Below are 22,140 nucleotides of genomic sequence, written 5' to 3'. Positions count from 1 at the left end.
TACGGTTCATCACTTTCCTCTGTAGCAGGGGGGCAATTGAGTTGTGGCGAAAAGACTTTCTTTTTACGCCTGGCCAAGAGAACGGCCAAAACGGTTCGCGGAAGAAATGAATGTAATAAGATGTTTACGATTGTGGATAAATCTAGATTCGGGGAAATGTTGGTCCTGGCGCCGGTCGAACGGCGATTACGGTCTGGCGAAACAGCAAGGAGTTTTAGAGAGAAAAGTTTGTTGGGAGCATGCATGCTCTGATTCCAGTTTTGAGATCAGCAAATGTTCCTCAAATAATGAAATTATCTCTAGTTAACGTAAGTTCCATTTCCATGTAAGAGCAGAAAGCACCTCGTCGACTTGATTCGAAGATTTACGGTTTAGTATGCATATTTGATGGTGTTGTCCCAACTAATTAGAGCTCACAGTGCTAAACTTTCACTCACATAATTTGGGCAAATATAATCGGTTGACCGTAAAACTTTTCCCCCCAATTTTCTGGGGGAGTCCTGAAACAACAAAGTCCCCAACTGATTGCTTCAATTAAATCATCAACCGTCTCAGGCCACTGAGCTGCAGCACAACACGACCGTTTGGGACTCGCAAAAGCTGACGATCCCCCAATTAGAAATGCAAATTTGGAAGCAAACAGCAGCTCACGTCATAAAAGTGGATGATTGAAAACTTACGCCATGGAGTTGGTGCCGTTCACGGAACTCGGTTGAGCAGTTAGTTGATCCGCAGTGCTCTGGATATTATAAGCTCCGGAACTGCACGGTTTAATAAAGTGGGATGCGACGGGAAGAGTCAAGTTCATGATGGAAGTTTGAGCTTCGCAAGCTCAACTCAGCAAGAGTGATTTTAAAATTTGAGAGGTTTCTGAGATGTGTAAGTGATCCTATTCCAGGGTTGCCAAAATTCGAAAGGCATTACAATTGAAAGCTCTGCGAGGCTAGCTAGAAAAAAGATGAAATTTGTTCAAACTTTGCGTTAATTTGCATTGTAGATTCTATAGGTTTTGAACATTGCTCCTGAGTCCTAATTGTTTAAGTTTATTTAAAAAAGTGAGAGAAATAGAGCATGATTTTTTTTCATATTTTGATGGTTGCACTTAACGTTTGTCCTGCGCTCTTTCGAGATATTTAAGTTTTAAATTTGCATCCTTTTCACCTTTTTGATCCACAGGTCCAAATTTACTTTCAAAAAAAAAAAAAAATATATGTTTTCCAACTTGTTCCGAACACACAGAAAAAAAAATCAATTCTCGTAATCGCGAATTAAGTTCACGAATGTGAGAACCACGAAGGAATTTATTCATGAGTATGGTGCATTTCCTTCGATTCCACCATCGATCAGAAAATCCCATCTCAAGATTCAGAATTTTATATATTTTGTATAACCAGCCTGCAAAATTGTACGGAGACATATTTTATTGTATTCTTCGGTTTGGACGAAATTTTGTCCATCGATATTTACAAGCTTCTTCACAAAATTGGGGTTGTCCACTGAAAAGTGCTATGCTAATTTTTATATATATATTTTTATATATTATATATATTTTTATATATTTATATATCTGTACCTGAAGAAGAGATTTTTTGAACGATTTGATGTCTTCGGCAAAGTTGTAGGCAAGCAATACTCAAGGAAATCAGCTTATTCTGACCATTTTAACTTTTTGTATTTTTGATTTGGCCCAAACTTTTTGGGGGCCTTCTCTTCTTCTAATTGGTTCACCCATAAAAGTCTCCATACAATTTTGGCAGCTGTTCATACAAAAATGGTACGTAAATATTCGAAAATTTGTAATTTTTAAATGAAATTTTTGATTGATTTGGTGTCTTTGCAAAGTTGTAGATATTAATAAAAAATATTAAGAAAAAATTTGTACTCGAAAAAAATAATGAATTTTTAATTAACTTTTTTCAAAAAAAAAATCAATTTCCCAAAATCCGTATTTTTTGATTTAATATTTTTTTTATATCTTTTAGGCTGGTGCAAAAACTTTTAAAAGTTTTTATGTACCCCCCTCCCTCCCTTTCAATATCGCCCTGAAAAATCAGAGGGCAAAAAATATTTTTTCAAGATACTTCAAAATTTCAATGGAAATTCAAGTGCAATCAGCTGAAATCAATTTAAAAGGCATTCCCCTGCGTGAGTATCATTTTTAGCATGTTTGGGTTCATTCAAAAATCTTTGGAATTTTGAATAAATGTCGATGTTTAGTATCGCAAATTTATTTTTAGTTGAAATTTTTGGTTTTGATAAGTTTTACATTTTAAAAAACTAATGATTGCAAAACAACTGAACTAGTGTAAAATGCACACTTTTTGCATTTAAATGTTGAGAGCCGAGGAACAAAAACTTGGAAAAATATTTGCATTGCCCTTAGGGAAAAAACCCCGCATCTTTTTGGCCATCCAGTTATGTATTTTTTTCAAATAGCAAGTTTAGTAAAAAAAAATGTTTTTCTGGATTGGACTATCATTATTTCTATTTGAAAAAAGTCATAAAACTGGATTTTTCTTTTATTTCATGAAACTACTTTTATTAGGTTCTTTTCGGTACAGGGATCTGGTTTGAATTTGCAATGTATTGTACAACTTTTTTGATCAAGTGCACCGATTTCAAAATATCGCCATCCAAAGATTAAATTTGCCCGATAAATTCCGGTTGCTGACTCGGTCCTAACCAGGCCCCTGTACCGAAAAGGACCTAATAAAAAAATGTTCATGAAATAAAAGTAAAATCCAGTTTTATGACTTTTTAAAATAGAAACAATGAGGTCAAATTTTGTTCAGTACGAAATTTAATTTTTGCCAAATTATTTTTTTTTTAAACCATAACATGTTGGAAAAATTTTGGTCCATACTTCTGAATGGCTTAGAAGATGCGGGTTTTTGTCTCCTAAAACATACAAAAAAATTAAAAATTAAAAATGTTCTGATCTAGGGAAATTGAATTATTGTAAAAAAAAGTGTAATAAAAATAACAATTTTTTCATTGTACCTATTTGTTTTAATGGTCCTCATCAATACCTACAACTTTGCGAAGACACCAAATCAATCAAAACATACTTTTAAAGTTTAATTTTTTGAATATTCACGTATCATTGTTGTATGAACAGCGGCCAAAAATGTATGAAGACTTTTATGGGTGAACCAATGACACAAAACTACTTCATTGGTCATAGGGAAGCCCCCCAGAATGTTCGAGCCAAATAAATAAGTATATGAAAAAATCATTTTCGGGTTTGGCAGAGAATTGCTCAGATTATGATTTGAACTGTTCTGAAAAAAAGGTACACAAAAAAAATTCTCCAATTTATTAAATAATCATTTATTTACAAAAGTCCAAACAAAAGAATATCACTTTGATTTTTTCATTTTTTTGATATGATTAAGCGAACAATAAAGCCAACTTCTGAACGATTGAAAGGTAACAATTTTTCCTTTTTATAATTTTTTAAAGTATACCACCTTACCTATCTTAAAAAATGGCAAATTTGAGAAAATTCCTTACATCTTTTTGGACATTGTAGTGCCGAACTTTGTCGGTTATGATGCCTTCCAAACAATGAATTAAAAATTACGAAAAAATGTTTTTTAGTGCTATCAGTTCGGCCCTCTAAGTCGATCTAATATTAAGTGAAACTCGTGTTATGTTTTCTCGACCTTTTGCATTTTTTGTGTTAATAAAATCTATTTAAAGTCTGGATAATTATGATTGAACAACTTTAAATAAAATACAAAGTAGCCAAAACCAATTTTATTATGAATATTACAAAAGATTCAGATAAAAACTAAAGGTTACACAAACAAATTCATTAATAATTTTCTAGTTTTTTTCAGTTTGAAAGCTAGTTTAGATTCTTTATTTGCTGAACCTTTTGTTTCATTTAAATGCAAATTAAGTAAAGTTTTTATTGAATTATTTTCTTAAGAATAATTTGATGTTTAGTTTTTAGATTCTTTAAAATAACACGAAAAGATTTTTTTCCAAAGGCCATCACCGGTCTCAAAAGTCTGTATTTGGTGCATAAATGTGTCAGTAAATTTATTAAAGTATACAAATGTGTGCTCCGTATACCCCAGCCTAAGTCGTCTCAGTCAGCAAGGATTAGCACCAAACTTTACCGTTCACACACACACACACACACACACACACACACACACACACACACACACACACACACACACACACACATGAGTAATTAGCGAAAGTTTTATGAGCGCCGACTCACAACGCTGCTGCTGGATGGAAATCCGACTGAATAAATCATGAGAGATGCCAAGTCACTTTTGCGTGTGTGGTGTGTGTGTGCGAGGATTTTCACATGTAGTGGGGCAACTTTTCCACCAAGTAAGTGACTGGTAAGAGGCGGAAAAGTGTGGGAAAAACTTTTTCTCGAAGCCTTTAGCCTGCAGTGAGCGGGCGGATAAGCGCTCCTGCTGGAAAGTGTGTGACAGATTTGTTCGTAGAAAAATTATTTATGTGAAATATGCGGCGTAGCGAGCGCGCTAATTGAAGGTAACTTTGGAGGCAAATTTTGCTCAATTTGACACATTTGTGACGGCTTGCAATTCGTGGGAAGTTGTGAAAATTGCAAAACTAATTTTGGATTTAGTTGGAAGAGTGGAAAGTTAGTGAGAATTTCATGTGCAGTTAAATTGAAATTAATAAAATTCCGTGTAACTTTTCAAGAAGAGCTCGATTACGATTCTAATCCGTTAATTGCTGTTCGATTTCAATATTATATTTCCGACATAATTTACGATTTCATTAATACATTTCAACGTATTATTTGTACACCCAAAGGGTATTTTATTTCAATCACGACCTCACATTTTTTTTCGTGGGTTGTATACTATCATCATTGTGATTCAACCCATCACAAAGTTGATCAAGTCCTGTTAATTCAAAATCCACGTGCCAGCAAATGGCAATCACATTGTAAAAAAAATCGATTCCGAGGAAATGGAGTCAAAATTTATGGTTCTCAAAATGGTGATAAAACAAACGGTGAGAGGTTCTGGATTTTTCCGCTAGAAAAAAAACGGTGATTTAACGTTGGAACCACATTCTGGGGAACGAGCACGGGGATGGTAATTCAATTCACTGTATTACCTCATAAATTTAATTGAACAATATAAGATTTGGTTTAGGCAGCATGAAACCCTCTTTTTTCTTTGGTACCAAATTCTACATACATTTATGCAAGCACGTCACGATCTCGCACACGTGGCCGAACTCTGCTGGGACTTGGGGGGGAAAACCACCTGGACCAAAACCATCGTGCTGTGGTACCTGCAGTGGCCATACATCATAGGGCTGCATTATTCAATTGGGTAGAACATGCTAGAGAGCATTACAGCTTTGGCGCACGTAACTTTTTGGACGGGGAGATTCCAATTGGGCAAGATTTACTTCTTTTTCGTGTAAAATTATTGTTTCTAAGAAAAGGTTATCAGTTTAATTGATTTGGCCTAACAAAGACGCAAAATCAATCATGTATTAATTCCTCAGACTTCAAATAAAACCCCCAAATGGTGTCGTCTGTTCATGTTCCGATAAATTGCTGCACGCATCGTCTCACTAGAGTCTTCCCAATTTTAATCTACTTTAGCTATAGCTTCCCCACCTCCAGACACCGAAACGCTACAATTCTACAGTTGGTTCCTATTAGCTAGCTTTTTGAGCCACTCGTTCCAGCTTGTCTTGTGGAAAGCGTCTTTTGAGCAGCCTAGCAGAACGAATCTGGCCTACACAAGAGACACAACAAAGGAAACAATACTAGAATTCTTTGCCAGCCCCTCGCTCAAGAAAGCAATCTGTTTCCGGCAGATATTCGTATTATAATTCTTCCTCTGCTCTGTCACACGTCCCCCCACTGCTTCTCACTCCACCAGAATGAACAAAAAATGGTAATTCCTCAACAAAATGAAATGAAATCGGTTTTTGAAGTGCTACTCTGCCTTCCAAAGTTCTTTGCGCCGCAAAAAACCAAACGGATGCAGACTGATGGCAAGTAGAGATCTGTTTCATTTGCCACCCCCACCCATGCTGGTCGTGCCTGGGTAGTGGAAAAATTGTGACTTTGCCTTTTCCCAAATGTAGCGTGATATGGTGGAGATTTCATAATCGAAATATGTCAAAGATTGAAAAATTTTATCTATGCTAATCAAAATCAATCAAATTTAATCTAATTTTTCAAATAAAAACTAATTCATTCTAATTTTATCTAATTTTATAAATTTTTATCAAATTTTATCAAATTTCATCAAATTTCATCAAATTTCATCAAATTTCATCAAATTTTATCAAATTTTATTAAATTTTATCAAATTGTATCAAATTAAATAAAATTCAATCAAATTCAATCAAATATAATAAAAATCAATCAAATTTAATCAAACTTAATAAAATGAAATCCATTTTTTTTCAAATTTAATTATATTTATTCAAATTCAATTAAATTTTATCAAATTTTATCATATTCAAACAAATTTAACAAATTCCAATTTAATCGAATTTAATCAAATATATTCAAATTCAATCAAATTTAATCAAATTTAATCAAATTTAATCAAATTAATTCAAATAAAATCGAATTAAATTAAATTTTACCAAATTTTATCAAATTTAATCAAATTTAATCAAATTTAATCAAATTTAATCAAATTTAATCAAATTTAATCAAATTTAATCAAATTTAATCAAATTTAATCAAATTTAATCAAATTTAATCAAATTTAATCAAATTTAATCAAATTTAATCAAATTTAATCAAATTTAATCAAATTTAATCAAATTTAATCAAATTTAATCAAATTTAATCAAATTCAATTAAATTTAATCAAATTTAATCAAATTTAATCAAATTTAATCAAATTTAATCAAATTTAATCAAATTTAATCAAATTTAATCAAATTTAATCAAATTTAATCAAATTTAATCAAATTTAATCAAATTTAATCAAATTTAATCAAATTTAATCAAATTTAATCAAATTTAATCAAATTTAATCAAATTTAATCAAATTTAATCAAATTTAATCAAATTTAATCAAATTTAATCAAATTTAATCAAATTTAATCAAATTTAATCAAATTTAATCAAATTTAATCAAATTTAATCAAATTTAATCAAATTTAATCAAATAAATCAAATTTAATTAAATTTAATCAAATTTTATCAAATTTGATCAAATTCAACCAAATTTAATCAAATTTAATCAAATTTAATCAAATTTAATCAAATTTAATCAAATTTAATCAAATTTAATCAAATTTAATCAAATTTAATCAAATTTAATCAAATTTAATCAAATTTAATCAAATTTAATCAAATTTAATCAAATTTAATCAAATTAAATCAAATTTAATTAAATTAAATCAAATTTAATCAAATTTAATCAAATTTAATCAAATTTAATCAAATTTAATCAAATTTAATCAAATTTAATCAAATTTAATCAAATTTAATCAAATTTAATCAAATTTAATCAAATTTAATCAAATTTAATCAAATTTAATCAAATTTAATCAAATTTATTCAAATTTAATCAAATTTGATCAAATTTAATCAAATTTAATCCAATTTAATCAAATTTAATCAAATTCAATCAAATTCAATCAAATTTAATTAAATTTTATCAAATTTAAACAAATTCAATCAAATTTAATTAAATTTTATCAAATTTTATCAATTTTTATCGAAATGAATCAAATTGATTCAAATTGATTCAAATTGATTCAAATTTGCTAAATTTTAATAAATTTTAATAAAATTAATGAATTTGATCAAATTTAATCAAAAACTATTAAATTCAACCAAATATAATCATTTTTTTTTCAAAGTTTATCAAAATGAATCAAAATAAATCAAAATAAATCAAAATAAATCAAAATAAATCAAAATTAATCAAAATAAATCAAAATAATCAAAATTAACCAAAATTTGTCAAAATTAATCAAAATCAATCAAAATTAATCAAAATCAATCAAAATTAATTAAAATAAATCAAAATTCAACAAAATTCATAATTTTTTTTTCAAAATTAATCAAAATTAATCAAAATAATTCAAATAAATCAAAATAAATCAAAATAAATGAAAATAAACCGAAATTAATCAAAATTAATCAAAATTAAACTAAATTAATGAAAATTCATCAAAAATAATCAAAATTAATCAAAATAATCAAAATTAATCAAAATTAATCAAAATTAATCAAAATGAATCAAAATTTATCAAAATTAATCAAAATTAATCAAAAATTATCAAAATTAATCAAAATTAATCAAAATAAATCAAAATTTGTCAAATCAATCAAAATTTATAATTTTTTTTCAAAATTAATCAAAATGAATCAAAATGAATCAAACTTAATGAAAATTAATCAAAATAAACCAAAATTAATCAAAATTAATCAAAATTAAACTAAATTAATGAAAATTCATCAAAATTAATCAAAATTAATCAAAATAAATCAAAAATAATCAAAATTAATCAAAATTAATCAAAATTAATCATAATTTATCAAAATTAATCAAAAATTATCAAAATTAATCAAAATTTATCAAAATAAATCAAAATTAGTCAAATCAATCAAAATTTATCAAAATTTATCAAAATTAATCAAAATGAATCAAAATGAATCAAACTTAATGAAAATTAATCAAAATTAATCAAAAAAAATCAAAATCAATCAAAAATAATCAAAATCAATCAAAATTAATTCAAATAAATCAAAATTCAACAAAATTCATCAATTTTTTTCAAAATTAATCAAAATTAATCAAAATAATTCAAATTAATCAAAATTAATCAAATTTAATCAAAATAAATCAAAATAAACCAAAATTATTCAAAATTAATCAAAATTAATCAAAATTAATCAAAAATTATCAAAATTAATCAATTAATCAAATTATCAAAATAAATCAAAATAAGTCAAATCAATCAAAATTTATCAAAATTTATCAAAATTTATCAAAATTAATCAATTAATCAAATTATCAAAATAAATCAAAATAAGTCAAATCAATCAAAATTTATCAAAATTTATCAAAATTTATCAAAATTTATCAAAATTTATCAAAATTTATCAAAATTTATCAAAATTAATCAAAATGAATCAAAATGAATCAAAATGAATCAAAATGAATCAAAATGAATCAAAATGAATCAAAATGAATCAAAATGAATCAAAATGAATCAAACTAAATGAAAATTAATCAATATTAATCAAAAATAATCAAAATTAATCAAAGTTAATCAAAATTATTCAAAATTAATTAAAATTTATCAAAATTTATCAAAATTTATCAAAATTTATCAAAATTTATCAAAATTTATCAAAATTTATCAAAATTTATCAAAATTTATCAAAATTTATCAAAATTTATCAAAATTTATCAAAATTTATCAAAATTTATCAAAATTTATCAAAATTTATCAAAATTTATCAAAATTTATCAAAATTTATCAAAATTTATCAAAATTTATCAAAATTTATCAAAATTTATCAAAATTTATCAAAATTTATCAAAATTTATCAAAATTTATCAAAATTTATCAAAATTTATCAAAATTTATCAAAATTTATCAAAATTTATCAAAATTTATCAAAATTTATCAAAATTTATCAAAATTTATCAAAATTTATCAAAATTTATCAAAATTTATCAAAATTTATCAAAATTTATCAAAATTTATCAAAATTTATCAAAATTTATCAAAATTTATCAAAATTTATCAAAATATATCAAAATTTATCAAAATTTATCAAAATTTATCAAAATTTATCAAAATTTATCAAAATTTATCAAAATTTATCAAAAATTATCAAATTTAATTGAATTTGAGCAACTTGAAGTGAAGTGAAATAAAGTTTGATAAATTTTATAAAATTAAAAAAAAAATGATAAAATTTGATAAATTTTGATAAAATTTGATAAATTTTGATAATTTTTGATAAAATTTGATAAAATTTGATAAAATTTGATAAACTTTGATAAACTTTGATAAACTTTGATAAAATTTGATAAAATTTGATGAAATTTGATAAAATTTGATAAAATTTGATAAAATTTGATAAAATTTGATAAAATTTGATTAAAATTTTGTATAAATATATAAAATTTTATGAAATTTAATAAAATATTATAACATTTAATAGAAAAAATTATGCAATTTCATAAAATTTAATGGAATTTAATAAAATTTAAAAAAAATAATCAAATTTTCAAAATAAGCCAAGTTTTTGCAAATTCAAATTGTAATCTAATCTAATCTAATCTAATCTAATCTAATCTAATCAAATCTAATCTAATCTAATCTAATCTAATCTAATCTAATCTAATCTAATCTAATCTAATCAAATCTAATCTAATCAAATCTAATCTAATCTAATCTAATCTAATCTAATCTAATCTAATCTAATCTAATCTAATCTAATCTAATCTAATCTAATCTAATCTAATCTAATCTAATCTAATCTAATCTAATCTAATCTTATCTAATCTAATCTAATCTAATCTAATCTAATCTAATCTAATCTAATCTAATCTAATCTAATCTAATCTAATCTAATCTAATCTAATCTAATCTAATCTAATCTAATCTAATCTAATCTAATCTAATCTAATCTAATCTAATCTAATCTAATCTAATCTAATCTAATCTAATCTAATCTAATCTAATCTAATCTAATCTAATCTAATCTAATCTAATCTAATCTAATCTAATCTAATCTAATCTAATCTAATCTAATCTAATCTAATCTAATCTAATCTAATCTAATCTAATCTAATCTAATCTAATCTAATCTAATCTAATCTAATCTAATCTAATCTAATCTAATCTAATCTAATCTAATCTAATCTAATCTAATCTAATCTAATCTAATCTAATCTAATCTAATCTAATCTAATCTAATCTAATCTAATCTAATCTAATCTAATCTAATCTAATCTAATCTAATCTAATCTAATCTAATCTAATCTAATCTAATCTAATCTAATCTAATCTAATCTAATCTAATCTAATCTAATCTAATCTAATCTAATCTAATCTAATCTAATCTAATCTAATCTAATCTAATCTAATCTAATCTAATCTAATCTAATCTAATCTAATCTAATCTAATCTAATCTAATCTAATCTAATCTAATCTAATCTAATCTAATCTAATCTAATCTAATCTAATCTAATCTAATCTAATCTAATCTAATCTAATCTAATCTAATCTAATCTAATCTAATCTAATCTAATCTAATCTAATCTAATCTAATCTAATCTAATCTAATCTAATTTAATCTTATCTTGAAAAATTTCCCGATCCAATTCCAACTTCAAACTCCCCTCCCCTACGATTCCGACCAGATAACCAGCAAAGAGGCTTTTATCCCAGACCCTAGGTTCAGCCTGGAAACGGAGGCTGATGGTTTGCCACCCCGCCAGCAGTGGCCACCACCACCACTACACTCGTTGGCCACCGCCGCAATCCGGAATACCGCCTGTCGTCATTCATCATCGTTCATTTCGGATTTTAATGCTGACTGCTCCCTCGCTCTGGACCAGCAAGCAGATGATGGTTTGGTCTGGGCTGCTTTTTGCTGCCGACTGGCAGACAAGAAAATTTCACTACTGGAGAAGAGATCATTTGCCGTTGGGCTTGGCTTTTTGGGACGTGGGGGCAGGGCACGGATTTATGAGGTAGATTGAGAAATTCCTTGTGACTTTAATTGCAATTTCGGGCGGCCAAGCTGGCTGGGCGAGATTTGGAACATGACTTTTGTGTGTCCTACAATTGGGGAGCGGTTTTAAATTTTTGATTTGTGGGAATTTGGATCGATGTGTAATGCTGATTTTTGCTATATTCTTTTTAAATTTGTTTAAGGTGAGTTCTGCCACCCATGAGAATTTTTATGAAACATTTGCAAAGCATGTTCTGCGCTGCTTCTTTCACGATTTTTCGTCGGAGCTTTAAATAATGATATTAAATAAACTTTTTTTTTTGTACAAACCAATATAGTTAATTACTTTCTAATTTTCAAATGAGGAGAATTTTATATATTGTGTCACTTTTGAGTACTAGTTCTTAACTTACGTATATTTTTGATTTTCAAGAACAATATGGCAGCTCTTGAAAACTCACACATAGTTCCCGAGAAACTATCCCGCACATTTTCCAAAACTTTCGACCCATCGCCCAGATGTCATTTGCTCGAAACAGTTTCGAAACTTACTCGGTGTCAAACTTGACTGCCGCTGCTCAAGACAGGAAACCCGGCCAGCACACACGTTGCGGAAGTGGTGATAACAGTTTCACTGGAAAATGCTGGAAAACTTTTGCGTGGCGCTCCGATTCCGAACGCGTCATTTTAGTTTGAAATTTCCCACGTGGAACAAGCTCAAAACTGCAACGTGCGTGTGTGTCTGTTTGTCGCGTTGATCCACTTAGCAAGGTGACAAGTCGGGAAAGCGTAACATCCCGTTCCCGAACCTGCCGGTGTTTACCCAGGAAGAAAATACACTTTCCTCGTCCTCGTCTGTTCAAGGTGTGATGCCTCTCTCTCTCGAGGAAAATGGAGTTATGATTGCTTTGCACTTGATCGATGGCGAACCACTCTTTGGTTCGCGCAAGGCACTAAAGCAAAGTAAGAAAGTTGGTTCGACTTCCGGCTTTCGACTCACGTGAAACGACAAACTTGCTCAAGCTGTACCAGCAGCCCATTACGTGGGTGAAGAACTGTTTCGAGAGCGTGAAATTGATAACGAGACTTGTTCGCTCTGCTACCGGGTAGGACAAGTTTACCTTTCCTTGGTGTAACATTTATGTTTCCAACTTATACTTGTGAAACTAAAAATTACTTCTACCCCGCACTCGAGTCGGACTGCTGACTAATGTCCTGAACATACATGCCACACAATGTGTACGTGCCTTGGCCGAGAGGTGAAATGAAGCGGTCGAGTGGAAAACTGGTCGACCAATTAAATTTAGCTCGGATGAAATTTGCTAATGAGGGCTACCAGTTCATTTGGGTGTGACGATCGCAAACTGGATCCCCCCACTTTGAAATCGAGTCAGTCACTTGAGTGGTCCATTTCTCATGATTGGGGGTGGGTATGGGAAAATCGAGCCGTTTATTCAAAATTGAGATGGTAAAAATATTTTCACGTCAGTTTCACATTTCTATTTTTTCTGTATTTAACATTTGAGCAACTCTCTACAAAATCGGCCGATTTCGACCATTTTTATTTTTTATATTTTTTTTTATTTGACTTAAACTTTGTGGGGGCCTTCCATATGACCAAACAAGCTATTTTGCGTCATTGGTTCACCCATACAAGTCTCCATACAATTTTGGCTGCTGTCCATACAAAAATTGTATGTAAATATTCAATCAACTGTAACTTTTGAGTGAATTTTCTGATCAATTTGGTATCTTCGGCAAAGTTGTAGGTATCGTTGAGGACTTTTGAGAAAAAAATAGGTACACGGAAAAAAATTGCAGATTTTTAAATCAACCTTTTTTTTTTACTAAACGTATTTTTTTATTTTCGAGATTTTTTGATATGTTTTAGGGGACAAAAATCCGCAACTTTTGAGCCATAGAGAAACATGGCCAAAAAATCTGCCGCCGAGTTATGAATTTTTGAAAAAAATGTGATTTTTGGAAAAAAATCGAAGTTTCATGCAAAAACAAGTTTGACATTATTTTTAATGCAAAATTGAATTTGCAATCGAAAAGTACCCTTCAGATTTTTTGATAAAGGGCTCCGTTTTCAAGATATAGCCACCGAAAGTTCGATTTTAGCGAAATATTTGCAGTTTTTCGATTTTTAAAAATAGTGACCATGAGTGACCATTTCTATTTTTTTTTTAATTTCAGAAAATTTGCTATAAAATTGTCTAGGAGACATTGAAGTTGCTGAGAAAGAGCCGCTTTAAGAAAAAGAAACAAAAATGGTCACTCATGGTCACTATTTTTAAAAATCGAAAAACTGCAAATATTTCGCTAAAATCAAACTTTCGGTGGCTTGGAAACGGAGCCCTTTATCAAAAAATCTGTAAAGTACTTTTCGATTGCAAATTCAGTATTGCATTAAAAAATAATGTCGAATTTGTTTTTGCATAAAACTTCGATTTTTTTCCAAAAACCACTATTTTTTCAAAAATTCATAACTCGGCGGCAGATTTTTTGACCATGTTTCTCTATAGCTCAAAAGTTGCGGATTTTTGTCCTCTAAAGCATATAAAAAAATCTCGAAAATCAAATAATACGTATTTTGGGAAATTGAGTTTAAGTAAAAAAAGATGTAAATTTTTTTTCCGTGTACCTATTTTTTTTCTCAAAAGTCCTCAACAATACCTATAATTTTGCCGAAGACACCAAATTGATCAGAAAATTCACTCAAAAGTTGTTTGAATATTTACATACAATTTTTGTATGGACAGCAGCCAAAATTGTATGGAGACTTGTATGGGTGAACCAATGACGCAAAATAGCTTATTTGGTCATATGCAAGGTCCCTACAAAGTTTGAGCCAAATGAAAAAATACAAAATATAAAAATGGTCGAAATCGGCCGATTTCGAAGAGAGTTGCTCTATTATGAACATTAATAGGGGAGAGTGGGGAGACTTGATCCCCGGGGACACTTGATCCCAAGCCTGTATCTCGTCAGCATGTTTTTAAAACAATTAGTTTTGTTCTAGAAAGTTGTGCGAAATTAACTAAAACTCATTGTAGAAAACAAAGAAACAAAAATTAAAAATATTTAGATTGAGTTACAGACATTTTTCTAAAACGAACTACAAAAAACTTCAAAGAGATCTTTTTTTCTTTGTTTGATATGTATAGAAAACACTCCAAAATGATTCAAAAAAATATTTTTTATACATGAATTGTTTGATAAACTTATCAACTCCAAAACCCTTACGCATTTGATGTTAAGTTTATCGTCATACTATTTTTACAATCAATTGTTTAAAAAAATGCGTTTAGGGAGACTTGATCCCTGTATTTTTACAGTCACTGGAATCAGCCTCAAGATTAATTAATTGAGCTGGGTTTTCATACATAGTTTCCTTTAGTATAGTTGTACATAACTTACTGCAGTTTGAACCTTTTTTCAAAAGTTTTGTAAACAAAAATTTCCTGCTAATGTAAACAAGCTTAATTTTGGTCCAAAAAATAATATTTCAAGTTTTCAAATATTTTACATAATAAACTTGTTATATTTTGAACACAAACGTACAGGTTTTATGTGAAATTGCTGTAACTTATAGAAAATTAAAAGTTTGGATGAATAAGAAACATTTTGCTTAAGATTTCTTCAAAATATTGGGGATCAAGTTACCCCTTAAAACTTCCGATTCACAAGGCCATTCAATGGCCCAAGGTCCTCAGGAAAAAGAATGTCAAGGATCAATGAACGGAAAAAAATCGTCAAACCACCAAACGAAAACACAGATGAACACGTCTAAAAAGGGTGGTGTAACGAAGAAATGAGTGGTTTAAAAGCCATTCAAGTGAATCTCCACCATGCTAAAGGAGCATCTGGAATCCTCAGCAGGAGATTCATTAAGGAAAAGATTGACATTGGATTAATTCAAGAGCCATGGTCAAATAATGGAAAGGTATTAGGATGCCCCACCAACTCAGTCAAACTTTTGTACGACAGCAAGCACTGCCACCCAAGGACAGCAATTTTGGTAAGTAAGGATATTAAAGGAGAATGGGCAAATTTGTATGGGAGCTGGTCCAAGGATGTACACGAACAGGACCAACTTTTTTCGAAAGATCTCGCCGAGACATGAAAAAAAGTCTTCTGGACCAACTCTCTAAACCCCGGGGTTCCAAAGTTACGTGCTGTTGAAGTTTGAGCATTTTGAGTAAAAATATACAAAAAATCGTATTTTTGCTATTTCTAAAATCCTTTATAAAATCTCTGTTTCATTATGGATTTCGATTTTCTTGACTTCATTTGACGCGTATTAGCAAAAACTATAAATTCTGATATGTCTTAGCATGATTGAAACATGATTTCTCTTGTTTTTATCCGTTTGAACCGTTTGTGCAAGAGGCATCCTATAGAAACAAGTCGAAACTTCAAGGTTTTGAAACCGGATCCGACCCAGACTGCTTCAGTGAGTATGGAAGGCTTCAGTGCAATGTTGTAACAACTTATTGGGATGGTCTGAGTCATCCGAGAACTCCTTGGAGTTAAGACCGGTGAGTCTACCGCCGTAACAAGCAAGATGTCGGCGGTTTTTGACCACTGATCATACCCATATGGCTTCAGTGAGTATGGTAGACTACTATGCTAATATGTTAGGATGTCCTGGGTCATCCAAGGACTCCCTGGAGTTATGATCTGTGGAGCTACAGCCGTAACAAGCAAGAGGTCGACGGTTTTTGACCCCGGAACATACCTGCATAGTCAGTCAGTATGGTAGACTGCTTTGGTCATCCGAGGACTCCCTGGAGTTAAGATATTTGGGTTACTGTAACAAGAAAAAGGTCGACGATTTTTAACCGCGCATCATAACCGCAAAAATTCAGTGAGTATGGCAGACTGTATTGCTGTTATGTTGGGATGTTCTGGACCATTCCAGGGAATCCTTGTAACAGCCGTAGACCTACAGATCATAACTCCAGGGAGTCCTTGGATGACCCAGGACATCCTAACATATTAGTAAAGTAGTCTACCACACTCACTGAAGCTATGCGGGTATGTTCCGTTGTCAAAACCGGTCGACATTTTGCTTGTTACGGTAGTAGACCCACAGATCTTAACTCCAGGGAGTCCTTGGATGACCCAGGACACTCCAACACATCAGCATAGTAGTCTACCATACTCACTGAAGCCATGCGGGTATGATCCGTGGTCTAAAACCGCCGACATCTTGCTTGTTACGGCGGTAGACTCACCGGTCTTAACTCCAAGGAGTTCTCGGATGACTCAGACCATCCCAATAAGTTGTTACAACATTGCACTGAAGCCTTCCATACTCACTGAAGCAGTCTGGGTCGGATCCGGTTTCAAAACCTTGAAGTTTCGACTTGTTTCTATAGGATGCCTCTTGCAGAAACGGTTCAAACGGATAAAAACAAGAGAAATCATGTTTCAATCATGCTAAGACATATCAGAATTTATAGTTTTTGCTAATACGCGTCAAATGAAGTCAAGAAAATCGAAATCCATAATGAAACAGAGATTTTATAAATGATTTTAAAAATAGCAAAAATACGATTTTTTGTATATTTTTACTCAAAATACTCAAACTGCAACAGCATGTAACTTTTGAACCCCGGGGTTTAGAGAGTTGGTCCAGAAGACTTTTTTTCATGTCTCGGCGAGATCTTTCGAAAAAAGTTGGTCCTGTTCGTGTACATCCTTGGACCAAATTCGCCCATTCTCCTTTGTCCCCATTACTGAATTTATTACAAAAGATTTAGTTGCAATCAGAGTAGAAGTTCCAACTATTAATGGCAAAACAGAGGTAATCATTGCTTCAGCGTACTTCCCGGGTGATACAGAGGAAGTACCAACGCCCGAAGTTGCTGCACTTGTCGACTATTGCAAGAAACTTAACAAGCAATTCTTAATCGGGTGCGACGCTAATGCCCATCACACAATTTGGGGTAGCACCAACATTAACAAAAGGGGTGAACATCTTCTAAATTACATCTCATCCAAAAACATTGATATTTGTAACAGAGGAAATGCACCTACATTCACAAATAAAATCCGCCAAGAAGTGCTGGATCTTACACTCTGTAGTGAGGCTATCACAGAAAAGATTGTAAAATGGCACGTTTCACAGGAAGAATCCCTATCAGATCATAAACATATTGTCTTTGAATACACCGCTGGAAAAATGCTGGAGGAAAACTTTAGAAATCCCAGAAAAACAAACTGGGAACTCTATCGCTTTTATCTCAAAAACGGTAATGCAATTACAGAGGATGATATAAAAACACCTCTCCAACTAGAAAAGGCCTCTGAGGCCTTAATCAATAACATTATCACCTCATTCAACGCTAGCTGTCCTATTCAAAAAAGGAAGTCCAACAGGGACGTTCCTTGGTGGAATGATCAACTAGCAGCATTGAGAAAACAGTCAAGAAAATTGTTCAATAGAGCAAAAATAACTTCAGTATGGTGCCCATATACAAAGGCCCTCACTGAATACAACAAAGAAATTAGAAGAGCTAAGCGGAAGTACTGGCAAATGACATGTGAAAACATCAATAACACACCAGCCACCGCAAGGCTTCATAAAGCTCTCTCCAAAGATCATTGCAACGGTCTAGGAAACTTAAAAAAAGAAGACGGTAATTTTACTGCTGACTGTAAAGAAACTTTAGAAGTGTTGATGAATACGCACTTTCCCGGTTCGATTCCCACCTCAAGCGGTGAACCATGCTTGGAGAAAGCTAGATCGTCATGGTCATCCAATGCATTTCATACAGCATGTGACATCTTCTCTGAAACAAAGATCGACTGGGCGATTGGAACATTTCAACCTTTCAAATCTGCTGGATTAGATGGTGTTTTTCCGGCACTATTACAGCAAGGGAAAGAGTTGATTAGTCCCATATTAACTAAAATGTTTAGAGCAAGTATCACGATTGGCTATATTCCAAAAGCCTGGAGGCAAGTACGGGTTGTTTTTATCCCCAAAGCCGGAAAAAGAGATAAAACGGCTCCTAAAGCCTTCCGCCCGATAAGTTTGTCCTCTGTTCTTTTAAAGACTATGGAAAAAATAATTGATGATTACGTCAAGTCGTCATATCTGGATAAATATCCACTGAGTAAATTCCAGTTTGCTTATCAAAAAGGAAAATCAACAATAACAGCATTGCATACGTTAGTAAACAAAATCGAGAAAAGTCTAAAAGCAAAGGAAATCACTTTGGCTGCATTTCTCGATATAGAAGGTGCATTCGATAATGCATCATATAATTCCATGCGATCAGCGATGGAAGCGAAAGGTTTTGACAACTGTATCATTAATTGGATAGAAGCAATGCTAACGGATCGCGAAATTTCTGCAGACTTTGGAGGAACAAGACGGACTATCAAATCAATAAAAGGTTGCCCTCAGGGGGGAGTGCTATCACCTTTACTATGGTGTCTGATAGTCGATGTACTTCTTCGAAAGCTTGCAGGAATGGGATTCGAAGTCATAGGGTATGCTGATGATGTGTCCATTCTGATACGAGGAAAGTACGAGAGTACTCTAAGCTGTCGAATGCAAACTGCACTGAATTATACACTGCGATGGTGTAAGCAAGAAGGGCTTAATGTAAATCCCTCCAAAACGGTCATCATTCCCTTTACCTAGAAGAGAACAACTACATGGAAAAGCCTGTACTTGAGTGGAGTAAAAATTGACTTCTCATCTGAAGTAAAATACCTAGGTGTTACTTTGGATAAGAAACTCAATTGGAACGCACACCTTGAACAGGCAATAAGGAAAGGCACTAATGCCTTATGGACATGTAGTCGTGCCTTCGGGAAGAAATTGGGTTTAAACCCTAAAATGATTAAATGGATCTACACGGCTATTGTGAGACCAAGAATTAGCTATGCCTCTTTGATTTGGTGGCCTAAAACAATGGAACTAACAGCTCAAAAAAGGATAGGTAAACTTCAGAGACTTGCATGTCTAGCAATTACAGGGGCAATGAAGAGCACCTCCTCGGATGCTTTAAATGCACTACTAAACCTGCTACCTTTACATCAGTTTGTTCAACTTCAGGCAGAGAAAAGTGCCTTGAAACTGAATAAGAGTCTGAATGTCCTAGATGGTGAACTAACGGGTCACCTGAGGATACTAAAAGACTTCAATTTGGATTTGAAGGAACAAACAATCGAAGACTGGATGCCGATCACAACAAACTTTGACATTCCCTTTAAAGTGGTTAAAACAAGCCGCATAACATGGGAATCTGGTGGTCCTTCCATCCGGGCCGGTTCCATTGTATTTTACACGGACGGCTCAAAAATGGACCAAAACACAGGTGCGGGAGTATTTGGTCCTGGAACGAGAATTTCAATCCCAATGGGAAAATCTCCAACGGTTTTTCAAGCCGAAATCTATGCCATCTTAGAATGTGCAAGAACATGTCTTAGAAGAGGGTATCGATACTCAAATATCTGCATCTTCTCTGATAGTCAAGCAGCTTTGAATGCATTAAAATCGTTCAACTGCTCTTCCAAGCTTGTCTGGGAATGCATTCTCTCTCTTAGACAGGTAGCCTCAAGGAACGCAGTCAATCTATACTGGGTACCTGGGCATTGTGGGATCGAGGGAAATGAGATTGCTGACAGCTTGGCCAGAGCAGGTTCTGAAAATGCCTTTGTGGTCCAGAACCGTTCTGTGGAGTACCAGACTGCGTAATTAAATTAAAACTAAAAAGATGGGAATCTGATATGGTAACTAAAAACTGGAATGCCACAATTGATTCCAGACAAGCAAAACGTTTTATTACACCTGATGTAAAGTCCGCGAAGGTGTTATTAAAACTTAGCAAAAAAAACTTAAGGGTATATTCTGGCTTAATGACAGGTCATTGCCCTTGCAGATATTATTTAAAAAAGCTTAAGAAGGTTGAAACTTCTATGTGTCGTTTTTGTCAACATGAAAACGAAACTGCAGAACATATATTATGTGATTGCATAATGCTTGTTAATCATCGACTTTCTGTATTCAATCAAAGGCTGACTAAGCCTACCGAGATATGGAAATCTCATCCCAAAATGGTTATTGATTTTATTAATCGAGTAGAGCCTAACTGGGATAACATGCAAAGGCAGCCACCGCCCCCCACATCTCAATTGTGATGGACGAGCTGTGCTGCAAATAATATACTGGGTCACACCACAATATACCTATAATTTGGTCGCAGTGGTACAAGGCTCTACAAAAAAAAAAAAAAAATACCCCTTAAAATTTTAAAATGCCGGTGAAAAATATTATTTTTAAAACGCTTGGCATGATTCGAAGAGTTTATCTGATGAAATACCCTTATTAGCCAAACATAAATGAATGTTTAAGCTTTCAATTCATGCAAAAAGTTTATAGTTTTGTGAGAAATTGACAGAGTTATTTGCGATACAAAAAAAGGGGATCAAGTCTCCCCACTCTCCCCTACTCATGTTTATTTTTTCATAAATAAGCGGTTTTCAGCCAAATTGGCGTTTTAAAACTGGTTAAGACGATAAATTATATTTTTTTTGTTTTACAATTAAAAAAAATTAGACCACATTGGATTGGACCACCCTAATGACCAAACTTAAAATTTTAGTATTATGATTTGGACCAGGAATCCTCCCGATAAATTTTGCATCATTTTAAAGATTTGAGTTTCAATGTTCATATGGAATTGCTGTTTAAAAAGCTCAAAACATCTGTAAAAATATTAAAAAGAACCTGAAAGTTTATATGTTCGGCATAGAAGCATAGGGACCTTCCACAAACCACGTGGTCACTTTTTTTGGAAATCTCAAACCCCTCCTCCCCTTAATCGTGGACAATTTCCACACAAATAAAATCTTTTTTGTATGGAGCGTGGCCAATCGATTTTTGAATAATCACAAAAATGCAAAAAGTCGATGAAATGTTTGAGTTAAAAACAAAATGTTGCCCCCTGATTTTTCGGGCTGATTTTGAAATGGGAGGGGAGGGGCTGACCAAAACTTAAACAATTATTTGAAACTGCCTTAAAAGCTGACCTTAAATAACTAGCTTCAGTTTGTTATATTTAAAGAAAATCTTCATAGGAAAATTTGTACAACTTAGATTCAGCTGAGAGCCAAGAAACACTTTATGGGAAATCGTAAAAAATTGCCTCGCCCTTTTTCAATTTGCGTGAATTTTGCCCTTTGTGAATTACTTTAGTCCATGATCACGGATCCAAGGTCCGTTTTGCGAATTCTGAGGACGGTGGGGCAGAAAGACCCCTTCTATTTTAAACATTCGGAAATGACATGGTTTTCAAAAAATAATAATAATAATAATGGGTAATTCTCCGCCAACTCACACAGCAGTTGCCCCGACCCCTCTTCGATTTGCGTGAAACTTTGTCCTAAGGGGTAACTTTTGTCCCTGATCACGAATCCGAGG

The sequence above is a fragment of the Culex quinquefasciatus genome, chromosome 3, assembly GCF_015732765.1.
Source record: "Culex quinquefasciatus strain JHB chromosome 3, VPISU_Cqui_1.0_pri_paternal, whole genome shotgun sequence".
Taxonomy (NCBI): domain Eukaryota; kingdom Metazoa; phylum Arthropoda; class Insecta; order Diptera; family Culicidae; genus Culex; species Culex quinquefasciatus.
This window is presented reverse-complemented; position numbering follows the sequence as displayed.